The sequence below is a fragment of the Podarcis vaucheri genome, assembly GCF_965113315.1.
Source record: "Podarcis vaucheri genome assembly, chromosome: 9".
Lineage (NCBI taxonomy): Eukaryota > Metazoa > Chordata > Lepidosauria > Squamata > Lacertidae > Podarcis > Podarcis vaucheri.
Window position 1 is genome coordinate 26150174 of NC_138767.1, and position 22476 is coordinate 26172649.

At 40.4% G+C, this 22476-nt stretch overlaps 1 long non-coding RNA gene across 2 annotated transcripts; it reads right to left on the bottom strand.

Moving 5' to 3' along the window:
• Positions 1–6461: 6461 nt before the first annotated feature.
• On the bottom strand, positions 6462–13921 carry LOC309540217. Of its 2 annotated transcripts, none has more exons than XR_014223135.1 (4): positions 13818–13921; positions 11337–11392; positions 10376–10484; positions 6462–6741 (listed from the first exon to the last, which is right to left on the bottom strand). It is a non-coding gene; the product is annotated as an uncharacterized lncRNA (long non-coding RNA). The 2 variants fall into 2 exon arrangements; XR_014223136.1 differs by having other exon boundaries at positions 11337–11395; positions 13818–13910.
• Positions 13922–22476: the final 8555 nt, after the last annotated feature.

Below are 22476 nucleotides of genomic sequence, written 5' to 3' on the forward strand. Positions count from 1 at the left end.
TCATTCCCTTGGTCTGAAAGATGAACCCCATCATTCCGGTAAAAGGCCTGGTCGCCAATCCGGATATGGTCCTGAGAAATGACTTGGCTATTCATAAAGTGCACCCAATGGGCTATTGCACGATTTAAGAGTTTCCTGGATTTTTCAATGGCCAAACAGTTCTGCGCACCACGCCAAACAATTCTCTTCAGGAAGGAGGACCAGAACACCGTTGTTCCAGGACACAAGGCAGCAATCTCATCCAAATCTCTTTTTATGTTCCACGACAAGTCCGCACTTCTTCTGTTAACAAGGTCATTTCCCCCTAATTGAAGGATAAGGATGTCGGGAGGGCCAAACGTGGTGACTTTCTCCCCCAGCAATGGCATAAGCTCTTCCCAACGCATGCCTCGTCTCGAAAACCAGGAAGCTCGCACTCTAGGTGGCAACCCAAGATTAGGGGTGAGGCCGCAGCTAGCCGACCGTACGCGGGCCCAATGGACTATACTAAGGCCACAAATCCAGACCCTTCTCCTGAGAATGGCTGAGAATAAAGCAAAGCAAAGACGGGTAAGTAGAGGTAATGGAGCAGAGCACATTCTAACGAATATAACCTTTATAAGCATCGGATTTCCACCAGCCCATTTCCTTAATCTTATCCGCCGGCAGACCCAAGCGTGCAGCTGTTGTGGCGGCACCAATCCTGAATGAGTGTGCCGCATAATCCTGGGAAGATAAACCACAGGCATCAATAGCTTTGCGGAGTACCCTTGTGAATTGGTGTCTCAACAAAGGTGACCCATCCTCGTGAACCAGGAGCGGGCCCGGGCCGTGCGGTCTGAGGTAAAGGTACCGTCTAGTGTCCTTGACAGGGCATGGGCCCTGCTGGGCTGAAGCTGTAAGTTTAACAAGAACACCCCTACCAGCCTGATCAGTTTCGGATTGACATATCCGCACCGCACTCTTGCAGGAGGAGAGCCTTTCCAGTGAACTAAAGGAGTAGGCAGTGAAGAATAAATATTATTAAAGCTGGATCTTATATGCTGCCTTCTAAGGATACCAGCTCATAGGATCGGGCTGCAGGGCTTATGGAATTCAGTAAGAAATAAATTGGGTTAAGTCCTAGTACTTACACTCAAGTGAATTATGTATTGGGCTGCGAAGAATTATTTTTAGCCTGTTCATTGCTCATCCCTTTACTCTTGCATCAGGCATACTGCCCACCCAACCTTTATGCATGTGAAGTAATGATACTGAGATGAGTCAGTTCTTCCTACGTCTCAATAAAATAGCCAGTCCAAAGCCCAATCAGCTCAGCAGGCAGTAAGCAGGAGACATCTCACCTGTTACATTATATTTCCTATTTGTTTGTCAGCCAGGATGTGAACGGCAAAGTCTGGTCCTACACGGCCAGTGGAGACAGATGAACACAAAGCTGAAGAATACCCAGGAGTATGCATTATATGCAATAACCCCTGATTTATTATAGCAGGAAATTGATTTCTTTTTGCATTGGCTGAAAGACACGCAGAAACCATTCCTTGTTTTCCTAGATTTTTCATTTACAAAAATGACTGCTGATTTGTACCAATTAACCTTTCTTGTGGCTCTTTAATTATAGTCATTTCAGTTGTAATGAAATAAAACATATCTAAAACATCAGATAGTTGAGTTTCTCTGTATTCTAAATCAATGATGTTGATCTGTCTGCAGTAGATAGTAGCAAATGTAGCATTTTCAATGAGACTCTAGAAAATGGAGGGGGGGTGTTACTTGTTTTAAACTAACTTGTCTGCATTTGGGGACATTATTGCTCATTCTAAGAAGGCTGGTGGGCATCTGTCTGAATGTCCTGCTCTGATGCCACCATTGGAACTGATGTTACATTCCCTGAAAACACAGTAAGTGCAATTTTTACACAATGAGGTCAGACCATGCTGATTTTTGTTGTATGTTTTCCAGACGTTAATGTTGCTCAGATGCATGTCCAGAGTCCAGACTGCCAATGGGAGGACACCCTGGTTGAATGCACGTTTTAACCAGTTTCCATGATCTGAAAAACTGCAAACATGCCAGCATTTTCAGAAGAGCATTTTCAACACCCCAAATGCCACCAAAAGGAAAACGCAGGTTAGCTGTGACATTGCCATGATTAAAAATGGACTTGGGCAATGCTTGGTTTTGTTGGTAAGTAGGATAGTTTCAAATCACATTCGTTTCAAATCACATCCATTCAAAATAGCTGGGATGCATTTTAGGTCTGCCTGAAAAGAACTGGAATGGGATTCCATTCTACTTTGACCAGGGTCTTGAGAATATCAGCTATGGTGTTACTGGCATACTAGCTAGTACAAATTCTGCCTAGGGATTCATAACAAAGAGTTAGTTTACGTGAACAAGTAAATACATGGCAACCAATTTAATGTTAGAAGTTGCTGTGTGCAGGAACACATTTATTTGTAGCCAAATGCTATATAGGGCCCTCACCTTTCCCCCCAGATGACATCGACGAGAAGCAAGGTTTTTTGATCATCTGGTGAAAACTGGTGGTACCACACAGTGTGCGACCACACACAACTTGTTTCCCCTGCAGAGCAGACACCACATGATCTGGATTTAATACAATTGCCATATTGCCTCTTGGCTGTATGAATCAGCCCTTAGAATGCTTTTGTGAGTCAGTATATTTGACAAATGATCCATAAGACTCAGAAAGATGATAGGCTAGGAAAACACTTGCTTATGCACCATGAACTCTCTGTGAGTGATTATAATGACTAAAAGTTATTAATGTATATTTATGGTTAGACAAAAAACAAAACAACAACAAAATCCATGTTTTACAGACAAGTACTATTTCTGAAGAGTTGCTGATCATAAATAAAAATCTATATCAGATTGGGTACTTGTACCCAGATGTTCACAGTTCCTGATCACCAAACCTAACCAACTCATATCATGACATCATAACATCCATTTAAATGTGTTTGTGGGAGGTGGGGGGAGGGTGGCTATTGATTTTTGTGGATTTTTTGTTCTTGTTTTATTATATATTTTATGTTTTCATTTTGTATTTTTATCCAGTGAACCACCCTGGGATCTATGGATGAGAGCACTATACAAATTTAATAAACAACAACAGCATCATGCAGGATCAGATTAAGGTACCATCTCATCCAATATTCAGTTGACAGGCACGTGTGGTTCTGAAGCTTACAAGGATGGCAAGAGGAACAGGCAACCCTATTCCAGTGATTGTGGGTTGCTGTTTCATATCATTTATACTGGGATCATAACTGATTCATCAAAGCTCACCATTTTAAAAAATCCTGAAAATAGATGCATATTACACCAGCTATGAGACCCCTCAATACACACGTGTAGGAATGGAAGGATCTGCCAGTTTTTGTTCTCTCAATTTCTGATTTTTCCAGTCTTAAATTCAGTTCTCCACATTTTGCAGCAATCTGCAAAAAATAAAACAAAAATGTTTTTAATCCTCATGAAAATTCTTCAGCATTTTAGTAGTATTTTCTCTCATTATTATATGTAGTTCTGACTAATGTACATATTTTTGCAAACAAATTTTCCCATATCTAATGGATTTTTGTATGTCATTTTTCTCCAATATCTTCATTTTTATGCACACTTTCCCCTAATATATTTATTTTTATAAACATTGTTTGGGTGGAGAAGTGCATCACAGAGTTTATATAAGTGCAACTTTCAAAGAATAGCTGTGTTTCAGTTGGCATTCCCCCCCCAAAAAAAGTGTGAATTTGATAATTCAGATTTAAATATGTACAAAATCAAATTTCTCCTCCATGCCTATGCATGCAAGCTTGCACCATATTACCTGAATTATGTTACAACCAGAAAAACAACTGCTAAAATCTTAATGATTTTCTGTTCCATGGACTAATGGAATGCTGAGAATGAAGCCCTGTTTCTGGAATTTATGTACTGATTCCTGCCCTGGCCTCTATCTGCTAGACAAGTAGTGTAAACATGACACCACAAACATGGTGATATGTTTGCTGTTTCTCATGAAGATACACAAAAATATACTTTCTCTCCCATATGATTTCTTATCTTCACAGATCCAAATGATGAAACCATGGGATTAGTTCCTGAATACCACAGAGTTCTGCCCATATGATCTTTGACAAAAGGTTTCTCCTCACAGTTTCTGAGCACCCATAGAAAATTATTGACAGGTGCTCTCTCTTTGATATGACACCCTTTCAGAGGAATTTATATAGATAAGTGATCAATGCCAGCTTCAGGTTTGGGGACCCTTGGGAAATGTGCCCTCAGTGAGACCTCATATCTGAGTGGCCTCACCTCTTTGCTACTATCACCATTACCCAGTTGCTTCCTCTCGACATCAGGACTCACTTGTACAACTGTCCAGGGATCATAGGATCATTGAATCATAGAGGTGGAAGAAATCCCAAAGGTCATTTAGTCTACCCCCCTGTAATGTAGAAATCTCAACTAAGTTGGATAGGCCCAATTAGGCAGTTTTGGCCAGATGATGTGATGTCATATATGACATAAGGAGTGGGGCAGGTAGTCTAAGGATTGAAGCTATAAAGCTCAGTCTTTAAAAATGGTTCAGCCTGGCATTTCTGCTATAAACAGTCGTACCTTGGATCCCGAACGCCTTGGTACTCAGACATTTTGACTCCTGAACACCGCAAACCCGGAAGTGAGTGTTCTGGTTTGTGAATGTTCTTTGGAACCCAAATGCCTGATGGGGCTTCTGTGGCTTCCGATTGGTGTATGTATTCCATTTGTATTACAGATGCAATAAAAATAAAATAAATGTATTTGCGTGTCACTTGTAAAGACATCTAAAGACAAAAAGGCCTGAAGCATGAGACCGGAGAACTAATGAATCTAATCTACTTGTAATCTCCATGAAGCATTTTGTATTGACCATCGTTGTCAGCGTGAGTGCCTTGCAGGCAGACGCATCCCATGATTTGTAGACAGTTTAGGATTTCAGAAATTAGGTTGAGCCAGACCTTTGCAAGATCTGTCGGGTGTTCGGAAAGAGATGACCTCAAAGTTAGCTCTCTTTGGGTTCAAGTTCTGCCAAACAGCACTTTTGATTAAACTTTGGGTGCACCGCCTTGTGTTTAGAACTGAACCGCTCAACGGAGAGATGCAGAAGTTTAAAATAACAGCATGCAGATTTCTTTGTAGAATTTAAAGAATGAAAAACACTTGAGAAAATATCAGCAGGCAGGGGCAGGAAGAACAAACGGTAACCAAATTGGTTCCTGTGACAAACCATAACATTTACTTTAAACCATCAGCATGCTACTCAGTAAAAGTCAAGCTACTACTCTTTTAATAGATCCCAGGCCTTCTTAAACTCACAGGTCTGCCAGTATTACCCAGGTCAAGAGCAGGTCAAAAAGTGAAAACCCATGTGAAAGTAAACTTTTAAGATAGCTGCTTTGGAAGAGTTGCAGCAGAGTGTCTCCTCTGTGGAAAATCCACTTCCTCTGTGTGTGTCAGCATAGGATTGTTTGACACACACCACTTAAGAAGTCACACATGTACATCAAGTGATATAATACCAATACGGCTTTTACAAATCGGAATCCTTATGTTTTGATGCTTGACTCTCATTCAACATATGTTTACAGATATGGAGATCTGCTGGGCATCTTTGAGCCATTAACTGTGCAACAGTAGGCATATTTATACTCAGGGGTGAGCTCCATTGAGAGAAATGAGGCTTATGCTTTTCTTTTTAAGGCCTTTTTATTGTTTCAAAATTTTAAGAAAAGCATTGCCATGTTTACACCAAATATGAGAAGGAAATTGAAATATATGCATTTTTATTATATTATTATAAAATTATAATATTTTAAGAATATAATATTTTATTTTCAGCGCAAATTGGAAACAATGACGGCTCAGTCTTCTACATATTTACACAGGAGTAACTGCCATTGATTCTCGAAGTTCTCTGTACATCTGCAGCCATGTCTGCTCCTGCTGGCCAGAGTGATGTGGGAGGGGGAATCTTGTCATCAATTTTGCACGATTAAAATGGCATCTAATAAGCTCATGCATTGGGCGGGCGAGGATGGGGTGGGTAATTGTCTGTGTGTGTATGTGTGCGCGTGCCCATGCGTGTGTGTAAAATAGTATTTTTACAAATATTACATTTATGCCCCATATTTTCTCCACATTGAACCTATGCACAAAGTTTTCAGAGTCGCCCATTCAGGCACTGACAAGCCCCAGCCCTTTTAAGATGGTGGCTGCATGTGTCTTCAAAACATCTCCTGGCAATAATTCCTGTTGATCTTAGTGGGTGTTGTTTCCACTTACATATGCTCACATGCCACAGAATCTGGTATTCTCTTGGCTTCTGTTTTGAATTTATTTGGCTAGTAAGATGGAGCTTACCTTGCCCTCCAGTACACTTGCTGCAGCTTTTGGCAAAGCCAGAGGTCGCTCTCCTGAGCTGTTTTTCATTTCATTTTATGTGTGTAAATGTAACACCTTATGAATTACTTGGCTGGTGTGTTCTGACAGCTAAAAAGCATGATCATTCCCCCCCCCTTCCTGAAGAATGGAAAGAGAAGCAATTGTCCCTATTTGGATGGTGATTTATTGAGGGAACATTTTCCTTAAAAAGCAAAGCAAAAGCGATTTATAGGTCCCAGGGTTATTCCTTGATGGTAGGGTTCACCTTTATTGTCCACGGCCGTCTTGTATGTGAGATCGTCCTTTATCCTGAACAAGAAAAAAATACGGTAGAGGTTTTCCTTCTTTCCTTTGATCAGCCATGAAAAATCTGAAACCTTCATTGACCATACATGTATACCAGTTACAGGCACTTTGGATATGCATGTTGCTTTGTAATGACCACCCACTTTTGTCTCTGGCCTCATCCACCACTGATGCACAGCCCCCATAAGGTTGTCCACAAGAGAATTTGGCACTCTGGATGAACAAGGTTCTCCACATCAGGCTCAGGGGAACAGCTGGGGAAAGCTCAGGAGGCTTGGCCAGGGGGACTCGGAGGGAACGGCTTCTTGTACCCTAGTCACCTGCTCCTTCTGCCTAATAGTAGAGCTGGGCCTGTTGGACGTTGCTCCTAATTTAGCTAATTCTATATTGTAACTTCTAAGAAGCAAGATCCTGATCCTCTGGGGCAGCCAGTGCCTACAAAAACGCAGTCCTGGAGCACTGATGTACCCAAACCCCTGAATAATGGATGTCTGAGGCACGAGGCAACTTGATTATGCCCAAATTGATTTGCCAGGTTTGTGAAGGGAACTGCTCCTTTTTGCCAGAAAATAGGACTATAAACGTATTTCCTTGTACTTACAGGTACGGAATAGATCTTCTGCTATGCTCTTTTGCTGAAAATACATACAATGTCCTCCTTTTAACTTCTCTTTAGTTTTTGTCAGATCTTTAATTTCCATGGCCTCTGTTGAGCTGAATATTTTGTGAAGCAAATCTACCCAATGATACAGACTGATTACTGAGTGGTTGGATTGTGGTTTGTATTTATTTGTTGTTTGTTCTTATTGAGTTTAATTAATTTTCTGCTGAAAACTTCAATAAAGATAATTAAAAAGGGGTGTGTGCAGTCAGTCAGGTCAACAATAAAAGGGGTGGTGGTGATAGGGGCTCACAGCAGCCTAACAAACCCTAGAATCCTCCTCACATTGTCTTTTTGTTTATTCATAGTAACCCTTAATGAAATATGGGAATTGACTTGCATATCACTTTGTTGCTTTTATTGCATCGGGGAGATGCCTAACTTAATATATCCAGAAGTTAAGAACATGTCTACTTGTTATGCCCTGCTCCCGGACAGGTTGACAACATGTACTTTAAAGTAAGTTTGACTGTGTTCAATGGAGCTTACTGCCAAGTAAGTATGTTTAGGATTCTACCTGAGCATCACAACCCTATCCCTATTTATTTAAAAGTAAGTTCCTGGTAAATGTGTTAGAATTGCAATCTTTATAAATGTTTTTAGTTATTAGTTACACCACAGGTAGCCAATGAGATGCCCAGCAGATGTTGATGCATTATAACTCCCATCATCCTTGGCTGACTGGGGCTGATGGGTGCTTGAATCCAGCAACATCTGGAGGACATCATATTGATTATCATTGACTTACATTTTATCTTTGGATATCAAGCTGCAATCCTGCACTCATTTATTGGGGAATAATTCATTTTCTTCTGAGCAGACATATGGAATGGCTTGGTCAATGTCTCTTCTATATAGGTTTCCTAAACATTCAAATAATTCTAGCTACAGCTCTCTCTTTTTGTAACGTTCTTCTATAATAATGGTAAAAAAAAGATTTAAAAGAAGTTTATGTACAACAAACAAAACCCCTTGTTTCTTTGTGAACAGAAATATTTTCTTTTTAAGTCTATGATCCCACCCCCCAAAAAAGGATGCCACATTCTCTTGATTTGATGTTCATGTTATCTTTTCTATTTATAGAAAAAATATCACAGGGCATTCTGTTTATTTACAAGGGACTCACATGTGTATTTTTATAGCTTTTCTGCTGTCATAATGAATTACCAGCAATAAGCAATGCTTTGTTGGCCTCAGTGAAAATCAAATGAAACCCAGCAGGAGTTCCCAAAGTGCATTGTCCAAGTGTGTAAAAATGCTGCATTGGTGACAGATCATACTGTTTTTATTAAAGCTGAGAACACAGACTCTACTTTGCTTTTTGACCCTAGCGCTTTACTGTCAAGGTGATTTTATTTCTACAAATTTCCCTTCTGCAGGCCTCATCAACGATTCACCATAAAACATTAGACAAATTCCCATCACCTGTATGTAATTAAGGCTGGTTTGGATGTGCTGCTCATGACAACTAAGAAGATGTTTTTCTGCTTTGTGTAAAAAAGAAATCCACTTAGCAGTGTTCATTCAAGACACAATGTCTCCTTGTTTTAGTACCTGCTTCCTTTCATTCCTTTTTAAGCTGATAAGGACATCAGGGAAAAGGTCTTGAATTAATGCACTAGTTATAACATTCACCCGCAACTGGAAAAATCTGCTTTTTAGTTTTGTTGGGGTAGGGAATGAGGAAGAGACTAAATATCTCATTACAAACCCACCAAGATGTGAGATTCCAGAAAAGATGAATGCAACACATGGCACTTGTCTACTCTGAAGTAAGTTCTAGTGAGACTTACTCCTAGGCAACTTTGCATTAGATTACAGACTTAAACACTTTTTAGAAATATGGTCACTTTCCATTGCATTTATCTTCTCCATTTCTAATAGGTCAGGGCTTTATTTCTAAAAAGAAGTGCGAGATTGATGGCCCAGTCCCTCATTCAGTCAATCACTCTGAACCCACGTATATGCTTACATACAAAGGCAAGGGTACATTGACTGTACCCTTGGAGGTACAGATATTTGAAGAACCTCTGTCAGATGTCCCTGTCATTTGTTGCAAGGCATGTGACGACAAGCAGGAGGGTCTTCTCAGTGGTGGCTCCCCAGAGTTTCCTCTGGCACCTCCTCTGTTTGAAAAACATTTCCCCCCAAGCCTTTTAACATTTTTATTTCCTACTGAAATGCAGATCTTGATGCACGCTTCTGTTTAAATTTTTGACCATTTATATTGCTGTATATTAATTGCCTTTAGTTTTTATGCATTGCAAACCCACCATCAAACATTTTTTGAACGGTGAGATATAGTTGATTACACAGGGTTGGGGAAAAGGCATTTTACAGCCACCTTTAGCATGTTCTAGGGCTTAGCTTTACTGTTCCGGTTTTGTATATAAATGATGGCATATGTTAAGTTTTTAGTTTGTCAGAAATTGTGTCATTTAGTGGCATAACAGAAGTCTCTCTTATAAAAATTGACAATGGGTCAGACCTTGTCTTCAGCATAAATTTTACAAAAAGAAATGGTGCAAAGTGCTGGAGTTCAAACCTAACCTAGAAGTCATACTTTGTGATCTGGAAACTGGTAAATGCCAGATGTTATGGGGTTGATTGTGGTTGTTGAGAGATGATAAACACCGCACACATCCTGTGTTATATTTTATTTTTGACAATTTTGCATCTGGAAATCTGGGATGAAAGAGCATGCCCACCAATTTCATCACATGTCCTCCAGCATTAATTGAAACTCTGCTTATAGACAACCTTGCAGGGGAGAGATCAGAATGCCACTTTTTTATTATATTGAAATGTAAAGATAATGCTGTGGTGACAGACCTCAAGTTGTCATCTGGGAGATAATAGCTTGTTCTAATAGTGCTTCCCATTTAACTGTGTATATTTGCTTTAGCTTCCAAGATATGCTTGGATATTTTGGTCCTTTTGCTAGAACACTAGAAGATTTAGGAAATGAATACTTACCTGGCAGGGGAGACACCTTGATCACTAGAAGATTCAAGAAATATTTCCATCTAGTAAGACTCCACTTCGTTCCAGGCAAGTCCAGGTCTAGGCTGTTTTGGCTGAGGCCCTGGAACAGAAAGTAAGTTCTGAAGCTGAATCCTTTAATTCCTGGCTTTGATTAATGCTCTTCTGCCTACTAAGCCTTGCTTCATGTCTCAGTTGAGGTCCATTGTGGGCTGGGGTAGAATCTGAGGAGGCTTTTGTTTGCTACTACCTATTTGTATAAAATAAGAGTGGCTCTTAGCTGTTGCTGGACTCCAACCTCCAAAAGCGCCAACCATCATGGCCAATGGTTAAGCATGATGGGAACTGTAGTCTAACCATAGAATCACAGAATCATAGAGTTGGAAGAGACCACAAGGGCCATCGAGTCCAACCCCCTGCCAAGCAGGAAACCACTTGTTGAGGGCTACAGGTTGGGCACACCTGATGGAAGAGATCATTTAAAGCGGGTGGGATGCACAGAGCATCCTCCTTAAGTCTCATATGTACTGTATTTATTTATTTATTATATTTGTATACTGCACTTCATCCAATGATGATGATGATGATAATTTTATTGTTTATACCCCACCCATCTGGCTGGGTTTCCCCAGGCATGCTTCCAGGGAGGAAAAGTCAGACATTAAAAGCTTCCCTTCCGTTGTGTAATTCTTTATCTCCCTGACATCTGATGGGAGGGTGTTTCACAGGGAGGGTGCCACTGCTGAGAAGGCCTTCTGCCTGGTTCCCTGTAACGTAACTTCCTGCAGTGAGGGAACTACCAGAAGACCCTAAGAAGTGGACCTCAGTGTGGTTCGCAACATAGAAATACAAGTTGAGAACACAAAATACCTAATAAAACAAAACAAACCAATAACCCCGCTCCCACAAACACATTTCAAAGGCCGTAGAATGTTAATCAGTCAAAAGCCTGTACTTAAAAATATGTTGCTCAGAGTGTCCGCTTCAAATGATTGCACAGTCTGGCCAGAGCTGCTGAGACGAGATTGCCAGAGGGCATGGAATAAGCTCAATCTAAATTACCATGCTGACGGAAGAATTGCCAGCCTAACAAGATGGTTACTAAAACGGCACACTAATCAACACATAATAAAACTCATAGCACCAAAAAGCAGCTAAGTGTCTTACAGACAGAGGCAGCAGTGCAAGTGCTTAGTTCACTTTCAGAAACAAACAGTGGAGGAATGTGTTTCTAAAGTGTGTGTAGACTTTATCGCATCAAAATAATTTCAGAGCAGTTTCCTACAAACTGTAAAATAAGACAATAAATACAGTGCACCTACTGGGATCGCTTGTACTATAGCTGTGATGCTCTATTGTTATGTCTATTGCTGCTGTTCTTGCCCTTTGCTTGTAAACTGCTTTGGGATTCACTTGAATGGAAATACATTGAATCAAATTAGATCTCTAAGGGCTTCATGCTTTAAGGAATTATGTTCATCAATCGTGGACCTATGGCAATTTTGTTCCATGCATACCCTGGGATGGAGCACCAAGCCAAGGGAGAGAAGCCAAAGGACTGGGGATGTTGCAGTGGAATTTGGTTGAACTGGCTGTTTGATTTCCATCGTTGTCACAACAAGCAACACCATCCAAAGGGCTGGGGAGGGATGTTAAGATAGGCTTTCTTGATGAGCACTCTGAGGCAGTTTAGGAATCTAGGAAGCTGTCATATGCTGAATTAGACCACTGGACCATCTAGTTCAATATTGCCTATAATAACAGGCTCTCTAGAGTTGCAGGCAGAATATCTTTTCCAGCGCTATCTGCAGATTAAATGCAAAGCAAGTTGCTCAGCACTGAGCGTAACTGACAAAAATGAATTAATGTTTCAAAGGGGGCACTAAACACCAACCAAAAAAGTCAGGGGTTTTTTGAGGGAAAATGAAGCATAATATTGAAATGTAAGAAGAGTTTATTTGCACAAGTCCAATTAAAATAAAATATTCAGTGTGGTCCTGGAAGCCATTTCATATGTCAGAAATGGCATTGCACTATTGAGGACAAAGATACTGAAGGATATGAGACGGCCTTAACCAAATATACTAAAATCTGAGTTTGCTGATGGAACTATAGGTCTTCCTTTTGGCAAGTACCTAGTTAATCCATCTTCCTTCAAGGATTTGTATGCCGGTCTTGGGATACAAGAAGCAGCTGCTGACAGAGGCTAGTGGAAAAGGAAAGCTGTGCTTTTCCTTTTACTTTGAGACTCCTGCTGGCTGAACTGCTGATGGAACTACTATTCACCAACTGTTAGAGAGACATGCTTAGCCTGCTGATGGGAATACAGCTTTTGCTGATGAGCAGCTCGCTGACTCTCTCTTTGCTTAAGGATGCAGTAGTGCAAAAGGGTCCCCATGGTTTTTAAACACAGTCCTCCAGTATCCATGCTTGAATGTCATCTCACACTTTCCCCTATTAAATGTAGTGTAAAAACCATGAATCTAAGCACCTTGGTCAAACTCACATCATACGTTTAAAGCACTATGATACCACTTTAAACACCCATCATTTCCCCCAAAGAATTCTGGGCGCTGTGGTTTGTTAAAGCTTCTGAGAGCTGTAAGGAGATTCCATTCCCCCTCGCAGATCCCTGTCAAGAGAGATTGAGGAGGAAAACCTTTCTGAGAATTGTACCTCTGTGTGAGGAATGGGATATTCCTAACAGCTTTCAGCACCCATAACAAACTGCAGCTCCCAGAATTCTTTGGGGGAAACCCGTGACTGTTTAAAGTGGTCTCATAGCACTTTAAATATGATGTGAATGTGAGCATTGTGCTGCTACAAATGCCTGTCTCCAAAGTAAGGATCTACATGATTACACCCTCTTATCTACACTGTTGCCAGCATTAAAAAATGCAATCATACCCTGCACCTCGTGGTGCCATGGTGGTGGGAAAACCCTCCATGTTTAGGGCACAAGTTCTCAAGATTTGTACCTTTCAAATACAGTGGTACCTCGGGTAAGTACTTAATTCGTTCTGGAGATCTGTTCTTAACCTGAAACTGTTCTTAACCTGAAGCACCACTTTAGCTAATGGGACCTCCTGCTGCTGTCGCGCCACCGGAGCACGATTTCTGTTCTCATCCTGAAGCAAAGTTCTTAACCTGAAGCACTATTTCTGGATTAGCGGAGTCTGTAACCTGAAGCATATGTAACCTGAAGCTATGTAACCTGAGGTACCACTGTACACCCTTTAATCACATCTTCCGCCTGTCCCTTCTGACAGTATTCTGTGTTACTTCTGAGTAACTGACACAGTGCACCCTGTTGCAACAAGGGAGTGAGGCCTGATATCCAGAGCACTTGCGTTCTCATGCTTTCATGAAAGGGAAGTGACATCAAAATTCACAGACTGTCTGAGGACTGAAAATATAATTACCGATGAATAATTACCTTAACTCATTTAAATATACTCGAGGCTTTATGAGGCCTATCGCCTTCCCTCGATATCCATGGGCAGGTGTGGGAAGGAACGCCAGCATTTCAAATTCTGTGGAAAGGTTGTGTAATGGGCAATGTCACATTAAAGGGCACAACAGGTGGTGGCCAGCTGGTAACCTAGGCAACCAAGTGGGTTAAGATGTGGCCTTCAGAAAGAGGGCAGTGTGTGTACTTGGCTGAGGTAAAAAGACCAAAGAGGCATGCAAGGAGATTTTCTGTGGAAGAAGATTTCTAGGCAGCCCCTCATAAGCAACTATATGGATGGCAGCTGAGAAGATACAGACTTCCAGTGTAAAGAGACAAATAACTCTGAGCCCCGGGGGAAGAGACTATGTATTATTATTATTTAATTATTTATTTAATTATTTAATTAATTAATTAAATTTGTATACCACCCTTCATTTGTAGATCTCAGGGCAGTTCACAGCATAAAAATGCAAGATGAAAACACAAAATATGTAACAAAAACAACAACAAAACAAACGAATATGCCCCCATTTACTAACACAGAAGCCACACCTTATTTTATATACTTGTACAACATCGTGCCCACTATCTGCGGGCAACTGTCCTAATGGGCATACATTTAGGAATACATTTAAAGAACTCATACCATTTTAACAGTCATGGTTTCCTCCAAAGATCGTGAGAACTGAAGTTCCTTAAGGGAATGGAAATGTTTTAGGAGACCCCTCATACAACTATAATTTGCAACACACTTAAACTACAGTTCACAGGATTCTTTGAGGGAAGTCATGACTGTTAAAATGGTATGAGTGCTTTAAAGTATGAGGTGGACGTGATCTAACTGTCTGATGTTTCCTCCAGTAATTTTCCATATGTTACCAATATATGTTACTCTCTTGGTAGCCCTAGATGACCATGAATTCCATGGTGGAGAAGGGACATATGACTCCATCCCGCTTCCACCAGCCTGCTTGATTTCCATGTTAGTAGTCCCTTGCAGGCTGTGGGGTTCATGGGGGGAAGTCTTCTACTAAGGAGACTGGTGGAGGAAGGACTGCTCACAGTTCACCCAATAATTTATTATGCACAGTTTCCACTGAATATGGCTCACACACTTGGACAGCACCTACACAATTTCTGAAAATGTAAGCGAACTTTCTCATTGACAATTGCCTGTTGGATTGTGCTAGTATTTTGAAAATAGGAATTTTGAAAACAATATTTGGGGGTGGGGTTGTTCCATTTGTTTTACTGCATTGTATTATCTTTTTTAGATTCAGCCTGCCCTGGGACCATATGGTGAAAGGTGGGTAACAAATTAATAATAATAATAATAGCAACCAGCACCACAATAATAATCTATTAATATATGTTATTAATATGTATAAGTCTATTAGAACTGTTAGGAAAGTGTTCCAGCCCCTTGCATCATTATGTGAGTGTAAAAAGCCCTGAAATTAGTAGGATATTGTTCTGAGTAAGCATGTATATAAGAAATGAAAGAAAAATGAACAAAAGCTGTTAAACTACCCACATGCATGCACACACACACAGGCACATACACACACAACATTGTGTTTGTTTTGTTGCCTCGATTGTGACCAGGCATTTCTCTTGCTAATGTGTGTGTGTGTGCAGTGCAAGTGGTAAAGCAAGGACACTATCTAGTGTGATGGCTTCCATTCTTATTTCTTCATGGCATGGAAGCTCAATTTTTAAAATGCATGGCTTTAAACCTATTAGGACAGGCATACAGCAACTTTGCACACAGATTGCCCCCGAAGTAAGTCTTGATTTTAGGACTAAGCCAAGCTGGCATGCAAGAGCAGTTGCTGTTGATCTTTTATACTAATTTTGGATTAATTGTGATCTACAGCGCTGCGTAAACATGCTAACCTAGTGCTTCAGCTTCGGCACAGCTAAACATTAATCCTTCTTAATGCTGTAAGTCAACTTTTAGTCCTTAGCAGAATTTACCTTAATCTCTGGCTAGGAAACTGACTTATTTACAAAACATAATCCGAGAGCTCCAGAATCTTAGCGGAAATGTGCACAAGAAGTGTTTTACCTATGCAAAATAGATATCTCTTTGGTGTCCTTTATTAAACCCAGCATTTGGAAATATTGATCAAAAACATACTGAGAATTGCTGGAGACATATTTTCTAAATGATACCTTGCATGGAAAGAAGCCCTTTGTTTTCTCAATAACCTTCTCTAATAGTCTAGATTTTTTTTTTTTTACTATAAGCTTGTCATATCTAGAGAGATGTTTTGAAGGGGAAAATTATCAGACAGAAAGCTGATAAATTATTCTTCGTTCATGTGAATAATTTGTTATGAAACCTCTTAGTTTTGTCCATGTTGTCCTTTCATTTGGACACCATAACACATTTTTTTGAAAGGCATATTATAATATTCTAAGAGTACGATTCATAGGTCCCTTGGGGTCATAGGCTGTTTGATGACAGGTGGAGAGAAGAAGCCAAAGTCAAAGATTGGAGGAAAAATTTGAAGGGCCAATGAATAAGGAATAAACTTAGCATGGCTCAGAGCAGGATTTGCCAACCTGGACCCTCCAGAAGTTCTGGACTACAACTCCCATCAGTCTCAGCCAGCACAGCAGCATAGTCCAAAATATCTGGAGAGATCTTGGGGAAATTGCAACAGAAACAGGTGTAGAAATCACCAGTGTTTGCTTATTTGTTCCATGTCCAGAATGGATATCAGTTCAGTGAATACAATCACTATTCACTATTGATGCCCTCAGTCTGCTAATGCTATCTAATTGCACACGCCCATTTGTATCGTGTTTCCTTTGCAATGAAATGAATGGTATGGAATCACATAATAATTACATACTGAATCACATAATTAATTATGCAAGGTTGTGGGTGCTTTAGCTTTGATTCCTGCATTGCAGGGGGTTGAACTGGGAGTCCCTTCCAACTCTAGGATTATATTATTCTAAGGTTCTGTCACAGTGGAAAGTGAGATGAGTAGCACAGTTTTTGTTGGTAGCTGAACTGCTGCAGAAGAAAAAGAGTGTTTGCATGCAACATGGGTCAGGATGGAAACAGATGCCTTCGTACATCCCTATAGGCTGCTAAAGTCTGGGTCAGAGTATGGTTGGAAGTTGATGGTTGTACAAGGAAGATTTAAGAAATAAATAAAAATGGCAGGAGTTGGCAATTCCTGATCACCTGAAGACTGTTTTACAGAACTCTTAGAGTCTTAAAGTCTTTGTCCACATAGGCTATGTACATTCTGTCTTCTATACTGCCATGATTTCTCAGGATGGTGGAGAAACAGATCCAGCTACTGCCACCTCATATGCTTGATAGCTGTAAATCCTTTAGCAATGTACTAGAAGCTTTACCAGGTGCAGAGTGAGCACTCAGGATCTTTTTATAGAGAGTAGTTATTGAGCCAGCATAATTTGCCATGTTGTATCTTTATTTACTTCTGATCGGCTGCTCTCAACAGCCACACAGCCTCATCTGTGACTGTAGTTGGGAGTAATTTGATTCTCTCGCAAGGTGTGAAACCTCTTTATAGAATTATCCTTGCAACAAAATTCAAGCAGGTACATATGCAAGCTTGTCTTTTAAAGTTCTGAAACATATGTTAAAAGGTTAAGAAGGTCGCTTGAACAAGCTCCATAAATAGCTTTGATTTTCAGGGAAAGGAAAGTATTATTTCAGCCTCTGGAGTTCATAGATAGATAGATAGATAGGCTTACCATTCTGCACAGTGCAATGAAATATGAAGATGTTGTTCGTATAAGGCCAAGCTTGTGTCAAAATTCCAAAGCATGACAATAATTGTAGATTAACTTCAGAAAGGCTATGCATTTAAACAGAGCAGCACCATTGACTATGATAAATTTCCCTAGCTTAGTCTAGTGGAAGTCCATATACCATGGTGGATGAAGGAAAGTGACATTTTGAGTTAAAGAGGCAGATGTAAATGCCTGATCTGTTGTGCACCCACAACTCTTCAAGTCATTTTCCCAAGTCATTTTCCTGCTAATACACACAGCTGATTGGAGTGCTTTAAAGGGTCTCTTATTTTACATTATTCTCAATCTTTTGTACCTTTATTTCTGGCAATGCCTTTAAATTATTACATATCATGGCATATGCTGCCCGCCATTTAAACCTTCTTTCCTTTTGTACCCTTTCGTTTTACGTATGTAGGCTAGTGGAGATCAATCTCTTATTTATCTGAAGCACTTTTTTGCCCCACTTCTCAGCTGAAAAAGGCTCCCAGAGTGGCTTAGAAAGATCAGTAATTAGACAGCCTCTGCCCTCAGGCTTACAAACTAAAGACTATACAAAAGGAAAAGGGATTGGGAGAGAGGAGGAAAAAAGTGGATCTTGGCTCTCGGTTAAAAAGTTTCTATAATGACATGGTGAAATGGAAACAGTTAAATGAGAAAAGTAACTAAAAATCAGTGGTCTTTCAGTACCGCCTGTGTTTCTGTCCCATTTACAATTGAGTCTCACAGTGCTTCAAAGTAGCATGGCTTCTGTTAAACTGACAACTTTGGAGTCAGAATGACACTATCTATTTTAATTATAGCCAACACTTTGTAGCAGAATGTTTGGCAAAAAATATTGGTCCTCCAAGGGTACTACTACATCTATTCCCTGCTGCCCTGCTCTAGATGAGGAAAAATACTAGTTGGATTATGTGCAAAAATGTATTGTAGGCAAGTTATTTGCTGGAAGATGTTAAGCTTCGAATAGAAAAAAAAATGATGAGGTATCCTTCGGTATGCCTTTGGTCTTCCTAAACATGGATTTCTGCTTAAATTTATTAAATTTGTTATTTTGCTGAAATAAGACGGAGTTGCTGTTTTTTGGTTTATTCTAGCTATGAATCTATTTGTGCCAGGACATGAAAATGTTGAATAAATTAATCTGAGCCCGTGTTATCAGGAATACACTGTTAGTCTGTTGCCTGATGATCATCTTCTTGGTTAATGGCTCCCAATAGCACTTTAGGATCAAGTCAAGGCTGGAAATATCCAGGGCACAATAGGGCAAATATACTATGCCCTCTCCCCCTTTTATTTCTGTTATGGACTCTTGCTTGATACTTCATCCCACCAGTTGAAGCAAAACGTTCAGCCAGAACAGTAACCTTGTGTCTAATAAATGGCTCTGCTCACTTTAATTAATTAAGATATGACTTCTCTCATCCATCCAAGAGAAACACTGGATATTTTAGTTTTCTCTTAAGGCTGTTGGAAATTCTGAGAGTATGCTGAATATGGTTAGAGTTGCTTGAGAGATTCTATAAACAACTTCAATGTTGTTCTAAGGGGCGATTGACAGAACAAACAGCCAGCCCTAGCCACACAGTGAATTTAATATAGATTACAAGGAACTGAATAGCAAAGCAGTCACATTGTGGCCAGATCAGTTTTTTAGTCTATAATGGGAGTTTCTTTCTCCATACGGATTTTGTAGCCTGAAGGTGCACAACAGTCACAAAAGTACACAAAGACACCTGACGTACCACAGAATTAGCCACAATGCACACCAAATGTGCCCAGAACCAGCTTTTGTCTTATTTTGAATTGACATTAGAACTGTGGTGTAGATGTGAGCTTCCACATATGCATGGGCAGCTATTGGCACAGAATGTTGCACTGTTTGGACCACCTGATTTTGAGGACCGGCCCTATCATTAGCCAGAATGAAGTGGCCACCTCAGGGAACAAATGCTGAGGGATAAGCGGTGAATTTGTGAGTCCTTCATGGCCTACTGCAGTAGAGGACACTGTCATGTTGCCAATGTTAAAGCAGGGGTGCCAGCTTGAATAAAATATGGGGGGGGGAGATAAGCCCCATTATTCGTAATTGATCATGTGACACGGCATTTGAATGGCAATGCCCATCAACTTGGGTGTGTGTGTCAAATATTTTATTGAGGGGGCTGAAGAGACCTTGGCCTAGGAGTGTTGAAGTAAGATTCAGCTGTCAGTCTGGTCAGCTTTTGATACATGGAATTGGAGCAGGGAATCTTGTCCTCTATCTGCTGCCTTCAAGGACATCTTCAGGAGAAGAAAAGGCCAAGGGGACAGTCCTACACAAATCTGGAGTGGAGTCCCAAAGACAGTTGGGTGATATCTTGTACACCTTCTGGACACTCCTGCAGCCAAGCTGGAGCCAAATGTAATGTTTTGCTTTCCTTTGGACTGCATCAGTGAGGCCAAGAAGGGGGTCTTGTCAACATCGCAGGACTTCCATATATACTGCCCAGGCTTGCGCCTTGGAGAGGTCACTTCAGTGCTGCTAATGGCGAAAAACAACAACACAGGAGGCAGCAGTTATGAGTTGTAAGCTCAACCTGATTGGCGTAAGGTATGAGCACTACGGGTTGCCTTTGTCAGTGGGAGAGATTATTGTGTCTCACTGGTCTGCTACTGCTTGCCTTAAGCTGGGCAGCCCCCAGTCAATAAGGTGCTGACCTGCCACTGTCCATCTGCTTCACTGGTTGCTTAGAGCTTAGAGTATCACTCAACAAGCAGACTGAACCACTGCACCAGGCAACAAAGAAAAGAAACAAACCTCCTTGCGCCGAGGAAGCTGGAATGCCAGGACCATGTGTCCTGGCTTGTCTGCTGACCTGCTGCAGGTCAACATATCACAGAAGATGGCCACCATTGACTGTGAACTGAAAATGCTCAACCTTGACATTACTGCTTTACAAACCAAACTTGCTTTGAATGGCAGCCTCCGAGAGAAGGACCAACTTCTTCAACGAATTTTAATGGATGGGCCACAGCAGGGAGCTACTAAGCACTGAAGAATAATAATTAAGAAGCTCTTGTTCAATATTAACATTTTTAGCTGCCTTCCTAAAATAGAAAAGGGAATACCACATCTTGTTGTTTTGTGAATGGCAAAATGATTGGTTTTGATTCTTAACCTTTTGGGTACAGAAATACCAGACCACACTGTTTGAGAAGGAAATAGTCTGCGGTAAGTCTGAGGCAAGATGAGGTGACTGTCTCAGGTGGCAGGATCCACAGTGGCAGCAGATCTCAATGCAGATATTTATTCCCCCACCCCACCCTTGTTCCTGATGTAGATCTTCATTCACCATTCTTCCTTGGTGGTGAGGGGGATGCCAACTTGAGGTTCACCTCAGGTACCAAAATGTATTGGACTGGCTCTGGGTAAGATGTTCTAAGACAGGCTTCAGCAATCTACCACTTCATATTTGCATACACAATATTGAAAAGAGTATAGATTGCTCCTGTACTTGGATGACAAGATGCTATATCATACCATGTTCAGCAATAGCTGGTAAACTTCTAAGTGATATCTCTATTTGTTTGATACTGGCCTTTGCGTGATATTATCAACAGCCATTAAAGTTATTTATTGCTGTCATCATGCATTTCTGTCACCCGTAGCAACTTGGCAGAAAATACATTGCTAGTACAGCTGACGGAAGATTTGGTTTCAAATCTGAGTCTAATAATCTGAACGTTTAAGTAGCATTTTGGTGTTTAACTGGCAAACTGTTCCTTCTCTGATCTTTTTTGAATTATGAAATTGGGGGGGGTCATGACCCCAACAAAGGCAAAAGTTAAATTCAGTGATTTCAGGGGAACAGTTTAGGCATATGTTAAGTGACTTGCAATGTGACTTGCATTGCCTTACTTTGATTGGATTTTAACTCTTGCTTTTCATGAGTGGGTAATATTTGACCAGATATACATATTGTGTGTATACTATGTACATGCTTGCAGCCGAGAGGAACGGCAGAGTGAGTAAACTCTCCACATGCCTTAGAGCACATGCTCAAGTGCTGCAATCCATAGAACTGAGCAATTTGTTCTATTTGCCCTGTAGAGCTTTTGGTTTAAACAGTATCCAAACCAAAAAGGTATTTAAATATACCTTCCTTAAGAAACCAGAGGCCTTTCTCTTGGGCATTGTCGGCCAATTGGTGCCAAAAAAGGATAGAACTTTCTTTATGTATGCAACAACAGCAGCAAGAATACTGATCGCAAAGTATTGGAAGACACAAGATTTACCCACCGTGGAAGAATGGCAGATGAAAGTGATTGACTATATGACATTGGCGGAAATGACGAGCAGAATTCGTGACCAGGGAAAGGAGACTGCGGAAGAAGACTGGAAGAAATTTAAGATTTATCTTAAGGACTATTATAAACTTGATGAAGTTTAGAATGTCGAGATTTTATAGAGAGAAAGGGTTGCAGTAATATAAGATTAGATTAAGAAAGGACTATGATGAATTAGGACGGGAAAAAACATTTATAAGTTGCTATAAAATTTGGACATGAGAATGCAGAAAGGGGAGGTATGGGGAAGTCCGAGGAAAGAAGTCTATGAAAGGACATTATGAAATTATATTTGTTTGTTTGTCTGTTTTTTTTTATGTTTGTTTGTTATAAAAACTTTTGTAAAATCAATAAAAATTTTATAAAAAAAAATAATAAACAGTATCCAAACCACCACCATCAGCCCCATACACACACACACACACACACACACACACACACACACAGCACCCCATTTCACAGCATGGGAAGCAGCTTTTCAGACTTGGCAGAAGTTTTGAAAGCAGTGTGAAATCCGATGCAGAAGCTACTTTTG